Raw genomic sequence first — 16,650 nt, 5'->3', positions numbered from 1 at the left:
GGGATGATGAATAGCAGGATGGTGAAGACAGCTAGGAAGTGCTTTTTCCTGTGTCAGAAGTGTTGGCTATGCACGTGCTCCAACATAATCTGGACTCACTGGGGAAGCAGCAGCATGTACTAGGGGACAGCAGACAAGCTGGCTTACATTGCTTTCTTTGCTGCTAAGCATCCTCATCCATACATCCAATCAACCTTCTCATCAACTGTTCCAGAAGTAGACCCCGAGACAGTGGTTTATTGTTATGGGGAAGTTAAACAGGGAAGAGAAGAAAGCCAATATAGGGTGTGTTAATAAACAAGTTACTGCTGGGCTTCCCTCAGCTGGGGAGCTTTCGGCAACTATACAGAACATGCCCCAGAGTTGCCCCAAGGGGTGAGGAAGCTGGGCTATTCAGCCACCAACTCCTGCGTTTCACTAGCCAAGGGTTGCCTCCAAGGGAATTAACTCCATGGAACTTTGGTCTGCCCTGCAGCTAGGCAAAACAATCAGGCAGTTCTCAGGTTTTTATACGAAGCCATCTGTCTTAGCTAGGGGTACTATAACAAAGTACCATTGACTGGGTAGCTTATAAACAGTAGAAATTTCTTTCTCACAGGTTAGAAGTCTGAGATCAGAGAGCCAGCATGGTTGGGTTCTAGCAAGGGCACTCTTCCAGGTTGCAGGCTGCCAGTGATTTCTTGTGTCCTCCCTCACATGGTGAAAAGAGAGTAAGGAAGCTCTCTGGCTTCTTCAGGGCACTAATCCCATTCCAAGTGCTTCAACCTCATGATTTAATCACCTCTCAAAGGCCCCTCATCCAAATACCATCACATTGGGATTGGGGTTTCAGCCTATGAATTTGGGGGGATGCAAACTTTATTGCACCATTATGAGGAACAGCAAGTGCTGAGGGGATATGGACAGGGCAAGACAGTTTTGCTACATGAACCAGCATGGCCTTTGTGTCTCACAAGTCAGGCCCTGTGCTAGCACTGGGTGCAGAGGAAATATAAAACTGGATCCTTGCTCATTGTCTAGTGGGGAAGATGGATGTACAAGTAGATGTGACCACTAACACAGAAGCCCGTGTCAAATGCTGTGGGAGCTAGATCACCACTGAAGAGACCAGAGAAGCTCACAGAACAGGGAACACAAGCTGAGTCTTGAGAGCCAGATACGAGTTGAAGGTCACATATGTCATTACAGTTTAGTCTCATCCTGGCCGGGTAGCTCAGTTGGTTAGATGGTCTCGATACACCAAGGTTGAGAGTTTGTTCCCTGGTCAGGGCACATACAAGAATCAACCAGTGAATGCATAAATACGTGGAACAACAAATTGCTCGCTCTCTCTCTCTCAAATAAATACATAAAAAATATACATTAAAAAAAACAACACAGTTCAGAGTCTCTGTGCTCATGTGGTAGATGCTGTCTGTGATGTTGGACAGCTAGAATTCCTAACCACAATAGTGATTCCCAGGCGTTCAGAAAGAAAGCTACACCTGAAGGCGGCAGAGGCCTCTTAGTCAATTCCATGTGACATCTGAAAACAATTCTTAGCACAGAGACTGTACAAAAGCAGGCAGCAGACCAAATTGACTCCATAGGCCATAGTTCATTGATTCATGAACAACACTATTGCAATCGCTGACCAGATGGTCTCTGCCTCAACTCTTACCCTTGTTTTCTGCTCTCCAAACAAGACTGACCTTTTCCGAAGGGGATGGGATGACTTTATTCCCCTGTTTAGCCTCCCTTTCCATCTTCCTTAGAATAAATGCAATGTCCTTTTACAGCCTAATGAGTTTGGCATAACTTGGCTCCCCACCTGCCCCTAGTTTGTAATTCCTTCTCTTCCCTCACTGCTTCCTGACCAGCCCTGTCTTCTTACTGATGTCCCTCCTCTAGACTATAAACTCTCTTACTTCCAGGCTTTGAGAATACTCTTCCTGTGGCTCTTTACATTGACTACTTTTTATCTTTCAGGTTTAATCTTAGGTCGCCCCTCAGAGGAGCCCTCTCTGACCACCCAATCCAAAATTTCAATCTTGCTGGCTCAGTGACTCTGGTTCTTCATGCTTCTCAATCTGTAATTTTCTTACTACTCTTTTCAACTGTTAATTGCCTGCCTCTCCTCTAGACTATAAAATCCACGTTCTTCTTGATCCTCAGTGCCTTGCACAAGCTGGCACACAACAGACACTCAATGTGTGGGATGAAGGGATGAAATAACCTCTATCTCACAACCCTGTGCTTTTTGTACCACCCTGTTCATCTCTGTACTGCTGCACATGTCCCATTTTACAACCCTTGTTACCTCTGGCTCCTCTAATTCTGCATCTACTTTCAAATCACTGAGCTCACTGAACCCACAACTCATAGCAAAGGACTGCCCAGAACTAACCACAATGTCTCTGGTGGGCCAGTCTGATCCCCAGCTCTTTTTTCTGTTGTTCTGGGGCAGGGCACTTTCCCTTTGTTGTTTGTCCCCGTACTTATCTCTCTTAAAACTGTTCTGTGTGTCTTTTGTCTACTTCTTTCACTTTCCTGATTTTGAATTCAAGATGCATCCAGTTCTCTCAGCTTATCACCACCTGTCCCCTGTATCATGTTCTGTAGTTATTACCCAAGCCTTGTTGTTGTGTTTTTTAAAACCCACTCCTTATGTGTAACTGCTAATTGTAGGGCAGTTTGTTTAACAAGTAGTATATATGTAGTGAATGCTTCACATTTGTCCAGTGTTGTTGATGTGTCCCAATGACTGGAGAGATGGTATACACATCTGAAAAGTGACAGAAAAAGGTAGAGTACAAACAAGAATCGATATGGGTAGTAAACATAATGGCCTCTCGGGAGTATAGTGCTGGGTGGCATCATCACATTCTGATTGGAATCAGTTTCAAAGAGGAAGAAACAAGTATTTTCCCAGTGCCTACTTAGACAACACTGGGTCTCAGTACTATGCCTAAATTACCTATGAGGAAGTAGGTATGGGGAAGGGAAGAGACTCACCTAACATTGCAGGGCTGGGATTTGAACCCTTGTCTGCCTGATTTCTGACGTTCTTATTTTCTGTACTTACACCATCTCCTTTTCTGCAGAGTTAGAAAGACTTGTGCTGGACATCAGGTAGGACTGGGGTTCAGGTCCAAGCACTTAGAAAATTAAGATTTGGCTGAACAAAGGGATGAAGGGAAATTATTTTAGGCAAATGCATCATCACAAAGGAGCTTAGAAATGAGCATGAGCCTGGTGCTGTGGGACAGTTAGATTTGAGTGGATGTTTCTAATCACAGCTGACCTTTGCTTATTGTCTGGACCCTGTTTCATTTTTTTTTAACTTTTAATATCCCATTAATTTAGTGATTGTACTTATTTAAAGACATGTTATATAGCAGTTCAGCAACACTTTTTTACACCCTTGTCTCTCATGGAACACTTTTGTATAGATCTTTTAAAAGGTATCTATGTCTTTGATGATTAATATCTAACATTTTCATGCACCCTGAAATATTTTTAGACTATAACTTTAGAAGTCTTTGCAGGAGCTCTGGTCAGTTTGTCGGTGGCAGACTGAAAGGTCGAGGGTTTGATTCTTGGCCCCCATTCAGGGTAGTGTGGGAGGCAACTAATTGATGTGTCCTCCTCACATATATATCTCTCTCTCCCCCCGCCCTCCTCCCTTCCACTCTATCTAAAAATCAATGGAGAGCCCTGGCTGGTTTGGCTCAGCGGTTGGAGTGTCGGCCTGTGGTACAGAGAGACCCGGGTTTGGTTCCCACTAAGGGCATGTACCTCGGTTGCAGTTTGTCCTTGGCCCTGGTTGGGTCGTGCAGGTGGCAACCACTCGATGTGTCCCTTTCACGTTGATGTTTCTCTCTCTGTCTCGTCCTCTCTCTCCCTCCCACTCTACATGAACAAAAAATGGGAAGAAATGTCCTCAAGTGAGGATTAAAAAAATAATAATAATAAATAAAAATCAATGGAGAAATATCCTTGGGTGAGGATTAACCAAAAATAAATAAATAAACAAGTAAACAAACAAACAAACAAACAAATAAATAAAAGTCTTTGCAGCAGACTGTCCAAGTCCCTGATTTGGAAAGAAGGTAACTGACACTCTCAGCCGTGCCCTCTATGGTGGTTTGAGGGAGCAGCCCTGATGCATGCACTTTGACCATCTCTCCACTAGTGAGTTAGGACAGCTCATGAAAAGCCTGCCCTGCTTGGAGCCACAGTCTTCTGCCAATTTGTAAATAGCCTTGTTCCTAATATATCTCACTTCTCTTTTCTGAGCCAGTGACCCAGATTAATTTAGCTGTGGGAAGCCTCAGGGCTGTGCAGATAGGTCTTCATGTCAGCATACTAGAAAAAGTGAGGAGAAAATAATCGAGCTGCCTAAAAAATGGGGAGAAGATGATAGAAAACCTGTCACGCAGTTACTTTAATTCAAACCAGACCTGTGTTAGGAACTAAAATGCCCCAGTTCCCCAAGGTACACGTAGGTCCACCCATATTTGGCTTCGGCTCGCTAACTGCAGTTTACTTCTCCCACCACTAGGTGGCAATCCCGTTTTCAAGCAGATTTTATTCAAGCAATACTGCTGTTTAAAACAAAAAGGGAAAATGAACCCCATTATGTTGGCAAAAAAAAGTCTTATCATTCTTGTTAATAAATATGTGAGAAAGAGGAAAATTTTAAATATCACTGGTGGAAACATAAGTTAATTTGGAAGATGAATTTGGCAGTAACATTTAAGCTGTACACATCCTGGGGCAGGCAAAGATGTGTCCAGGTGTGTTCATTTGATAATGATGATGGCTGACATTTATTTTGTTCCCATGATATGCCCGGCACTGTCCTAAGTGCTTACATCACTGTATTACTCTACCATAATAATAGTAGATACTATTATTTCCCCCCAATTTACAAATGAGGAAATCAGGCACAGAAAGGTAAGGTAACTTGCCATAAAGTCACAGAGCTAGTAAGTGCTAGAGCCACAATTGACATCCTGCTTCCACCACATTGCACCTGCCTCCTGTGTTCCAGGATATATGCACACATGAGGGTGCTGTTCACTGCAGCACTGTGTGTAGTAACAAAACATTGTTAGTTAGCCTATCAGCCCATTGGTGAGACAATGAATCATGAGAAAATACAGGTCTGGAAGTGGTCACCTGAAGAGAGTTCAAAACCAAGTGGAGACAAAACAAGTGAAAACCGAAAACACACAAAAGACATCTATATATTTTTCATGGAGATCAGCACAGGTGGTAAAACTATGAAAGGACACACTGGAAAGACACCCTCCAAATTTATGATGATGTTTATCGTAAAGGAGAGAAATGGGATTAGGAAAATAAAAGCAAGAACTTTTTTCTTTTTTCTTTTTTTCTTTATTGATTTTAGAGAGAGAGGAAGGGAAAGGGATAGAAAGATAGAAACATCGATGAGAGAGAACATCGATGGGCTGCCTCCTGCATGTCCCCCACTGGGGATCTGGCCCACAACCTGGGCATGTGCTCTGACTAGGAATGGAACCAGCAACCTCTTGGTGAATGGGCCAATGCTCAACCGCTGAGCCACACTGGCTGGGCCAAAGGCAAGAACTTTTAAGTTTATCTGTGATGATCTATTAAACAATTCCCCCAACTCTTGATCATAAAGGAACCCTAACCCAGAACATCATTTTATGATTGGATTTACACATACATTACTCAAACCTGACCACTGTTATTGTCAAGGAAACATAACTTTTTACTCAGTCAGGGACATCTCCCCAAAGATATTCTCTCAAGTTCCCTTCTATAGTATAAATAACTTTAAAGGTTTATAGGTTCTGCTTCCAGCAACAGCACACCTTTTTGCTTAACCTGTAGGCCTCAGTGAGGCAAGGAGAGTCGATTCTGCCTTTTACTTAGTAATTGATTGGTTGAAAACAGTGTTTCTCTTTAGGGCACCAGCTCCAAACAACTGAGGTATTTATAAAAATAAAAGTTCCAACTATTTACTTGCTTTAGTGTGTGTATATATGTATGTGTGTGAGACAAAAAGTAGGGTAGTTTATAATCAAATGTTTAATTGCTCGGGTGGAAAGAGGCAGTGATTAAAACCAATTATCCCTCTCTAACTCCTTTTAAAGCTGGTAGGCAAATTGGTTACCTGGAAACACATTGACTTATGACTAAACCTTCTTCCTGTGTTTACCAGAGTCAACAAATATGGAACCATAGGTCATATGTTCACACGTTTCCCTAGAACTATAATGGATTTACAGAGAGACGTTAATGTTCTCAGATAAACAGGTGCTAATGGCTCTGAGCAAGAGGCCAAGTCTGAGGGGGGGGGGGATTTTTTGGGGAAAAAATGGCTTTTAGGATCCCCCATTAGGCTATCAGCTGACTTCTCAACAGAAACACTATAGGCCAGAAGAAAATGGCATGACATAACCAAGGTCATAAGAAACAAGGATCTGAATCCAAGACTATTCTATCTACTTGAATATGACTCATGAATCCATAAAAATCCTAGAAGAAAATGTAGGCAACAAAATTTCAGACATCATACACAGCAGAATTTTCATTGATACATCACCTAAGGCAAGAGAAACAAAGGAAAAAATTAACACATGGACTACATCAAGCAAAAAAGCTTCTACACAGCAAAAGAAACAGGCATCAAAATGGAAAGGGAACCCATTGTATGGGAGAGCATAACTGCCAACCATACATCAGATAAGGAGTTAATTTCCAAACTACATAAAGTGCTCATACAACGCAACAAAAGGAAGACAAAAAACCCAGTTAAAAAATGGGCTGAGGACCTAAAGAGATACCTCTCCAAACAGGACATACAAATGGCCAAGAGACATATAAAAAAAATGGTCAAAGTCACTAATCATCAAAGAGATGCAAATTAAAACAACAATGAGGTATCACCTCACACCTGCTGCCATCAACAAATCATCAAACAAGTACTGGTGAGGGTGTGGAGAAAAGGGGATTGTAGTACACTGCTAGTAGGAATGCAGACTGGTGCAGCCACTATGGAAAACAGTATGGTGTTACCTCAAAAAATTAAAAATTGAATTGTCATTTGACCCAGTGATCTAGGAATATATCTTAAGAAGCCTGAAACACCAATCAGAAAGAATATATGTACTCCTATGTTCATAGCAGCACTATTTACAATTGCTAAGATCTGAAAACAGCCCAAGTGTCCATCAATAGATGAGTGGATAAAAAAGCGGTGGTACATATACACAATGGAACACTATGCAGCTGTAAGAAAGAAAGATCTCTTATCCTTTGAGACAACATGGAAGGACCTCGAGAGTATTATGCTAAGTGAAATAAGCCAATCAGAGAAAGACAAATACCACATGATCTCACTTATTTGTGGAATATAATGAACAAGGTTGACTAAATAATGAAATAGACCCAGAGACATAGAAAGAAGTATGATTCAAACTGACAAACCTGAGTAGGGGCATGGGGGAGAATGGATGAGATGAACCAAAGAACTTATATGCATGTATGCATAACTAATGGACATAGACAACAATGTTAGAGGGGTGGGGATGGAGGACGGGATGGGGAGGAGGTGGTCTGGGGGAAAAAAGGAGGAACAACTGTAACAAAAATAAATTAATAAAAATTGGAGAATAGAAAAATTGGCTTTTAGTGCCAGCACAAAGCTTTTAGTCAGCTGCATTAAATGCATTAATAAGAATGTGTAGGATTGTAGAAAGGAACACAGCTTTGAATCTAATGGATTATTTCAAAGCTCAAGACAATAAGGCTAGAAAAGATGGCGGTGGGCAGGACCGGAGCGAGAGTGAGTGTATGAGAGAGTGAGGGAGTGTGAGAGAGAGTGTGAGTAAATGTGACTGGACGACCAACCTTGAGAATTGCTGATACATGGGGCAGAAGGTTCCTATGCTGTGGATGAAAACCAGCTGGCTACCATGGTAAACAGCTGGTCAGTGAACTTCTTCTCCCTGTGTGGCTGGGAGGCCCCACCATTTTGGAAGATCCCTGGTCTTCTCTGGGAGGAGGAAGCAGGGAGCAGTCACCAAAGCGCCTTGCACCATTGGACCCATGGACCCCACTGTGTCAACATGGGCCAGTGCACAGTAGGGAGCTATCGAGGTGCCTGCTGCAGTAGCCACAATTGGCCAGGAGCTGAGCACCATCCCCCACAGCAGCAGTGACTGGGTGGGAGTAGAGCCCCACCCCCAACAGCGGCTGAGGCTCGGGAGTGGACATCCATCCCCGGGTAGCCACAGCACAGATTGGCAGCTGAGACCCACCCCCAGTGGCATCAGCAGAGGCTGATCAGAAGTGGTGCCTCAGCCCAAGTAGCAGCAAGCCTCGGGCAGCCGAGACCTACCCCTGACAACTGTAGCAATAGATTTGGAGTGGAGTCCCTCCTCCTGGCAGCAGCAAAGTCCCAGGAGCAGAGCATCCTCAGCCCCCAACAGCAGCAGAAGATTAGGAGCTGAGAGCACGGCCTGGCAACAGCAGCAGCAGTAGCAATGCAAACCAGGAGCTGACACTCACCTCCAGCAGCGACTGATCAGGAGCTGAGCCCCATCAAACAGAAGCACACCCCAGCAGAACACCAGCAGGATCCACGCACCCCAGCAGTGCACCAGCTGGACCCATACACCACAGGCAGCAGCAGCACAGGTTGGCAGCTGAGACCTACGTATCCCCAGCAGCATTAGCAGAGGCTGATCAGAAGCAGTGCCCCAACCCAAGCAGCAGCAAGACTCGAGGAGCTGAGACCTGCACAACAGACCAATACCAACCACCAGTTATCAATCCTCCAGGAAGCACAGCAGGCAAGAGATGCCATGCACCAAAACAGTCTGGGAGACACAGCAGCTTTATTTGATACATACTGACCTGCCTACACATTCCAACATCCCTCACTGGGCCTAGAACTACCAGATTGCTAAAATGGTGAGACAAAGAAACAACACCCAAATGAAAGAAAAAGAGAAATCACCAGAAAAGGAACTACAGAAAATGGAAGAAAGCAATTGGTCAGATAAAGAATTCAAAGCAATGATTTTAAGGGTGCTCAAACAATTTAGTAAGAGCTACAAGCAACTTGAAAATTATGAAGGGCTCAGTGGGAACTATATTAGCTTAAAAAACGAGGTAGAAGCTATGCATAAAAATCAAGAGGAAATAAAGAATGGGATAGCTGTTATGAAAAATAGCTTAGAAGGATTCAATAGTAGATTAGAAGCGGAACACTGAATCAGCAACTTAGAAGACTAGGTAGAAAAAAAAACACCCAAATAGAGATAGCAAATGGGAAAAAAAGAAAATGAAAAGCAGGAGGAGAGTTTAAGGGAGCTTTGGGACAATACAAAATATAACAATATTCGCATTATAGAGGTACCGGAAGGCGAAGAATCAGAGAAAGGAATAGAGAACTTGTTTGAAGAAATAATGACAGAAAACTTCCCTAAACTGGTGAAGAAAAAAGTCACACAAGTCCAGGAAACACAGAGAGTCCCAAGCAAGATGAACCCCAGAAGACCGACAGCTAGACACATCATAATACAAATGGCAAACATTAAAGACAAAGAAGGAATCTTAAAGGAAGCAAGAGAGAGACAGAAAGTTACCTACAAGGGAGCTCCCATTAGACTATCAGTTTATTTCTCAATAGAAACACTGCAGGCCAGAAGGGAGTGGCATGAAGTATACAAAGTAATGAAAGGCAAGGATCTGAATCCAAGACTACTCTATTCAACAAGGCTATCATTAAAAATTGAAGGAGAAATAAAGACCTTCACAAACAAAAGAAAGCTAAAGGAATTTACCACCACCAAACCAGCACTGCAGGAAATGCTGAAGGGACTGTTGTAAGAAGAAACAGAGAGGGAGAGGGGAACACAGGCATAAAATAAATATGGCAACTAATAAGTATCTATCAATAATAACCTTAAACACAAATGGCTTAAATGCTCCAATCAAAAGACACAGGGAGCTGGTTGGAAAAGAAAACCTGACATTATATATATATATACTGTCTACAAGAGACCCACCTCACAACAAAAGACTCACACAAGAAAAAAGTGAAGGGTTGGAAAAAATTTTTCCAAGCAATTGGAAATGAAGAAAAAGCTGGTGTAGCAATACTTATATCTGATAAGATAGAGTTAAAAAAGAGGGCCATAATAAGAGACAAAGAAGGTCACTACATAATATTAAAAGGTTCAATCCAACAAGAGGATATAAAAACTCTGGTAACATATACCCACCAAATACAGGAGCACCAAAATATATTTTAAAACTTCTGGAGGACTTCAAGAAATACAAAACCTTACAGTGGCAATACAATCATAGTGGGTGACATTAACACCCCCCTGACACCACTGTATAGATCTTCTAGACAAAAAATAAACAAGGACAGAGTCTTTAAATGACAAACTAGATCAGTTTGTACTTAATTGATATTTACAGAACATTTCACCCCAAAGCTGCAGAATATACATTCTTCTCAAGTTCACACTGGACGTTCTCAAAGATAGACCACGTGTTAGGACACAAAGTAAGTCTCTACAAATTCAAGAAAACTGAATTTATGTCAAGCATCTTCTCAGATCACAATGGTATAAAACTAGAAATCAATTACAACAAAAACACCCCAAAACATTCAAACACATGGAGGCTAAACAGAATGTTATTAAGCAACAAATGGATTACCAAGGAGATCAAGGAAGACATTAAAAACTGCCTGGAAACCAATGAAAATGAACACACAACACAAAATCTATAGGATGCAGCAAAAGCAGTCATAAGAGGGAAATTCATAGCCCTATAGGCCTACCTCAAGAAACAAAAAAAAATTTCTAATTGACTTTCTAGCCCTACAACTCAAAAAAACTAGAAAGTAAACAAAAAGAAAAATCCAAAGCAAGCAGAAGGAAAAAAATAGTAAAGGTCAGAGCAGAAATAAACAACACAGAAATTAAAAAAAAAAATTCAAAATATCAATGAAACAAAGCTGGTTCTTTGAAAAGATAAACAAGATTGATGGACCCTTAGCCTGACCCACCAAGAAGCAAAAAGAGAGGACCCAAATAAACAAAATCAGAAACAAAAGAGGAGCAGTAACAACTGACACCACAGAAATACAAAAAAATCATCAATACATACTATGAACAATTATATGCCAAAAAATTGAACAATCTAGGCTAAATGGACAAATTTCTAGTAACACACAGTCCCAAAACTGAAGCAGGAAGGGAAAGAAACCTTGAACAGGCCAATAATAACTAATTGAAGATGTAATGAAGAAACTCGCAGCGAACAAAAGTCCAGGCCTGAACAGCTTCACAGGGGAGTTTTTCTGAACATTCAAAGATCTAATACCCATTCTCCTCAAACTATTCCAAAAATTTGAAGAAGACAGAAGACTTCCACACTCATTTAATGAGGCCAGCATAATCCTAATTCCAAAACCAGACAAAGACACTACAAAGAAAGAAAACTACAGGTCCATATTCCTGATGAACACAGATGCCAAAATCCTTAACAAAATGTTAGCAAATCAGATCCAACAATACATCAAAAAAATTATTCATTATGATCAAGTGGGATTCATTTCAGGGATGCAAGGATGGTTAAATATTCATAAATCAATAAATGTGATACACCACATAAACAAAATGAAAGGTAAAAACCACATGATCATATCATTAGATGTTGAAAAAGCATTTGACAAAATCCAACATCCATTTCTGATAAAAACACTGAGCAATGTGGGAATAGAGGGATCATATCTTGACATAATAAAGGCCATATATGAAAAAACTACCGCCAACATCATATTCAATAGGCAAAAACTAAAAGCATTTTCATTAAAAACAGGAACAACACAGGGATGCCCACTTTCACCAGTCTTATTTAACATAGTACTGGAAGTCTTAGCCACAGCAATTAGACATGAAGAAAAAAACAAAAGAGATCCAAATTAGAAAGAAGAAAATGAAACTGTTATTATTTGCAGATGACATTATATTGTACATAAAAAACCCTAAAGACTCCATCAAAAATCTACTAGACTTAATAAATGAATTCAGCAAAGTAGCAGGATACAAAATTAACGTCAAGAAATAGACAGCATTCTTAAACACCAACGATGAACTCACAGAAAGAGAAAATAAAAAAGCAATCCCAGTTACCCTTGTGGCAAAAAAATTAAGATACCCAGGAATAAACTTAACCAAAGAAGTAAAGGACCTATTTGCAGAAAACTACAGGACGAAAAAAAAAAATAGAGGAAGATATAAAAAAAGTGGAAGCATATAGTTTTTGGTATATGCTTGGATTGGAAGAATTAACATCATTAAAACGTGGTTAAACATCATAAAACGTTTGGAGAGACACCTCTCCAAACAGGACATACAAATGGCCAAGGGGTACATGAAAAAATGCTCAGCGTCACTAATCATCAGAGAGATGTAAATTAAAACAACGATGAGGTATCACCTCCCACCTGCCAGAGTGGCTGCCATCAGGAAATGATCAAACAAGTGCTGGCGAGGATGTTACCTCAAAAAGTTAAAAATTGAACTGCCATTTGACCCAGTGGTCCCACTTTTAGGAATATACCCTAAGAAGCCTGAAGCACCAATTAGAAAAAAATATAGGTACCCTTATGTTCATAGAAGCACTATTTACAATAGCTAAGATCTGGAAACAGCCCAAGTGCCCATCAGTTGATGAGTGGATTAAAAAAAGCTGTGGTACATATACACGATGGAATACTACACAGCTGTGAGAAAGAAAGATCTCTTATCCTTTGAGACGACATGGGGGGGGACATGGAGAGTATCATCCTAAGTGAAACAAGCCAATCAGAGAAAGACAAATACCACATGATCTCACTTATTTGTGGAATATAATGAACAAAACAAACTGATGAACAAAATAGACCCAGAGACATAAAAGTAGGATACAGACTGAGGGTGGAGCGGGGGAGGGAAGAGATAAACCACAGAACTTATATGCATTTATGTGTAACCAATGGACATAGACAACAATGCAGGGGACCAGGCAGGGGGAAGGATCAGGAGGAAGGTGTGAATGGGGGAAAAAGGAGAAACATCTGTAACAAAAATAAATAAAAATAATTTTTGAAAAAAAAGACTGTAAGGCTACATTGTGTACTTCTGAGGTAGCTCACTCAGAAAAGCAATTTATACTTTCTTTTAAAAATATTTTAATGCCCTGGCCGGTGTGGCTCAGTTGATTGGGTATCATCCCATGTACCGAGGTGTTGCCAGTTCAATTCCTGATCAAGGCAAATGCCTGGGTTGCCAGCTTGATCCCTAGTCAGGGCATGTGGGAGGCAGCTGATCAATGTTTCACTCTCACATGGATGTTTCTCTCTCTCTTTCTCTCTGAAGATCAATTACATTTTTTTTTTAAAGTATTACAGATGTTCCCCCTTTTTTCCCCATTGAGCCCCCTCCTTCCTTCCCCAGCCTAATGTACGTGTTGATTAGTTGTTCATATATGCATATAAGTTCTTTGGTTTATGTCTTCCCACCCCTCCCATCCCCCATTCCTCTGAGATTTGTTAGTCTGTTGCCTACTTCCATGACTCTGAATCTCTTTTTGTCGAAAGCTTATTTTGTTCATTATGGTCCACAAATGAGATCATGTGGTACTTATCTTTCTCTGATTGGCTTATTTAGCATAATACTCTCCAGGTCCCTCCATGTCGTCTCAAAGGGTAAGAGATCTTTCTTGCAGTTGCATAGTATTCCATTGTGTGTATGAACCACAACTTTTGTATCCACTCATCCACTGATGAGCACATGGGCTGTTTCCAGATCTCAACTATTGTAAATAGTGTTGCTATGAACATAGAAGTGCATATATTCGTCCTGACTGGTGTTTCAGGCTTCTTAGGATATATTCCTAGAAGTGGGATCACTGGGTCAAACGGCAGTTCCATTTTTAATATTTTGAGGAAACACTATATTGTTTTCCATAGTGGCTGCACCAGTCTGCATTCCCACCAGCAGTGTATTAGAGTCCCCTTTTCTCCACATCCCCACCAGTATTTGTTTGAGGATTTGTTGATGGCCACCCTTCTGGCAGGTGTGAGGTGGTGTCTCATAGTCATTTTAATTTGCATTTCTTGCCCATCCAGTGTGGTTCAGCGGTTGAACGTCGACCCATGCACCAAGAGGCCGCCAGTTCGATTTCCAGACAGGGCACATGTCTAGGTTGTGTGCCCAATCCCCAATGGGGGGTGTGCAGGAAGCAGCCAATCAATGTTTCCTCTCCTCAATGTTTCTATCTCCCTCTCCATTCCTCTCCAAAATCAATAAAGAATAATAATAATAATTTGCATCTCTGATGATTAGAGATGTTGAGTATTTTTTCATGTTTCCTGACCATTTGTATGTCCTGTTTGGGGAAGTGTCTATTCGAGTCCTTTGAAGATCAGTAAAAACTTAAAAAAATTTTTTTGATTACTTCCATTGGAGAATCTCTCCTTACCACAAATCTGGTTTCATTTCACAGTTTCTTAGGGGAACAGGTAGTATTCAAAAACTAGTAACATACATGTTAATTCCTCTTTTTTTCTTAATACATTTGTATTGCTTTTAGAGAGGAAGGGAGGAGAGGAACATCTAAGGGAAAAACATCAATTGACTGCCTCCTGCACACCCCTGGCTGGGGACTGAGCCCACAACCCATGCATGTGCCCTGACCAGGAATGGAACCAGCAACCTATTGTTCCATGGGTCAAAACTCAACCATTGAGCCAGACTGGCTGAGTGCCCCATACATGTTAATTCTTAAAAAGTTATGACATTTAGAAACTCAGCTTTGGCTTTCTCCTTCTACACCTTGAGTAGTGAAAATAACTTGTTTTTTCATCAACATTTCCTTCTCAAAGGATTAAGATTTTTTAAAATTGGTGAGATCTGAAGATTATCAGGATTGTACTGCAAAACTGGGGTGCCCTTGTGTGGTTCAGGGAAACCTACCAAGGGACTACACTGTTCTACCAACCATGTTTTCTTCATCAGACTCTAAGGGTCTTTATGAAACTCTTTATACCACCACTAACTTGGAAGACTCTTGATCCATAGTGACAGGTCCAAGGTGCATTTATGTTACACCAACTGAACTGTATTAAGATGAAGTCTCATTGGGTCTGGTCTCCTATATCCCACGGTGAGGCTTTCTAGAGCAGTGTGGAAAAATCCAGTGGTACAATTTTTAATTTTCTCACTTGACTCCAGATTATGGATATTACATGTTACAGGAATATATGCTGCTTAAAAAATGAAAATGTATATAGTCAATAAAAGGTCACCCACAATCATCCTCTTTCCTACCTAAAACTTGTTTTCATTGCCAGGTGACCATGATTCAGGACACCTCCTTGTATTCCTTTACATAAAACACATACCAAAGCTACTAGACCAGGGGTATAATTATGAATTTAAAAACAGTCTAAACAATTTCCAAGTTTGTGTAATTAGTCTATAAACACAGAAATTAAAACAAAATAAGCCCAGCTGGTATAGCTCAGTGCATTGTTGTCCCATGGACTAAGAGGTCCCGGTTTCATTGGCGGTCAGAACACAGACCTGAGTTTCCTTTTTCATTATTAATTAATTTTGTTTGTGTTTTTATCCTCACCGGAGGACATTTTTCCATTTTTTGTTCAGACAGAGTGGGAGGGAGAGAGAGGGAGAGAGAGAGAGAGAAACATCAACATGAAAGACACACATCGAGTGGCTGCCACCTGCACGACCAACGAGGGCCAGGGACAAACTGCAACCGAGGTACATGCCCTTAGCGGAAACTGAACCCAGGTCTCTCTGGACCGTAGGCCAACGCTCCAACCGCTGAGCCAAATAGGCCAGGGCTGTTTGTTTTATTATTTATTTTTGTTACAGATGTTTCTCCTCCCCCCGCCAACTAATTCCCCCCTCCCCCTCCCTCCCTGTCCCCAGCTTTGTTGTCCACGTCCATTGTTCTTGCATACATGCATATAAATTCTGTGGTTTATCTGTCCCCCATCACCCGCTCTTCTGGGGATTGTCAATCTGTACCCCCCTTCCACATCTCTGGGACTACCCCATTCCTCAGACTGTTATGTTAATTATATTCCACAAATAAGTGAGATCATATGATACTTGTCTTTCTCTGTTTGGCTTGTTTAGCTTCAAATAATACTTTCCAGGTCCCTCTATGTTGCCTCAAAGGATAAGAGATCTTTCTTTCTTACAGCTGCATAGTACTCCATCGTGTATATGTACCACTGCTTTTTTTATCCATTCGTCTACTGATGGACACTTGGGCTGTTTCCAGATCTTAGCTATTGTAAATAGTACTGCTATGAACATGGGGGTACATATATTCTTTCTGATTGGTGTTTCAGGCTTCTTAGGGTATATTCCTAGAAGTGGGATCACTGGGTCAAATGGCAGTTCAATTTTTAATTTTTTGAGTTAACACCATATTGTTTTCCATAGAGGCTGCACCAGTCTGCCTTCCCACCAGCAGTGTATTAGAGTCCCCTTTTCTCCACACCCTCGCCAACACTTGTTGTTTGATGATTTGTTGATGGCAGTCATTCTGACAGGTGTGAGGTGATACTTCATT

This window comes from Molossus molossus, unplaced genomic scaffold, assembly GCF_014108415.1.
Source record: "Molossus molossus isolate mMolMol1 unplaced genomic scaffold, mMolMol1.p scaffold_m16_p_6, whole genome shotgun sequence".
Classification (NCBI taxonomy): Eukaryota; Metazoa; Chordata; class Mammalia; order Chiroptera; family Molossidae; genus Molossus; species Molossus molossus.
The sequence above is the reverse complement of the archived record's forward strand: the minus strand, read 5'-3'. Positions refer to the sequence as shown.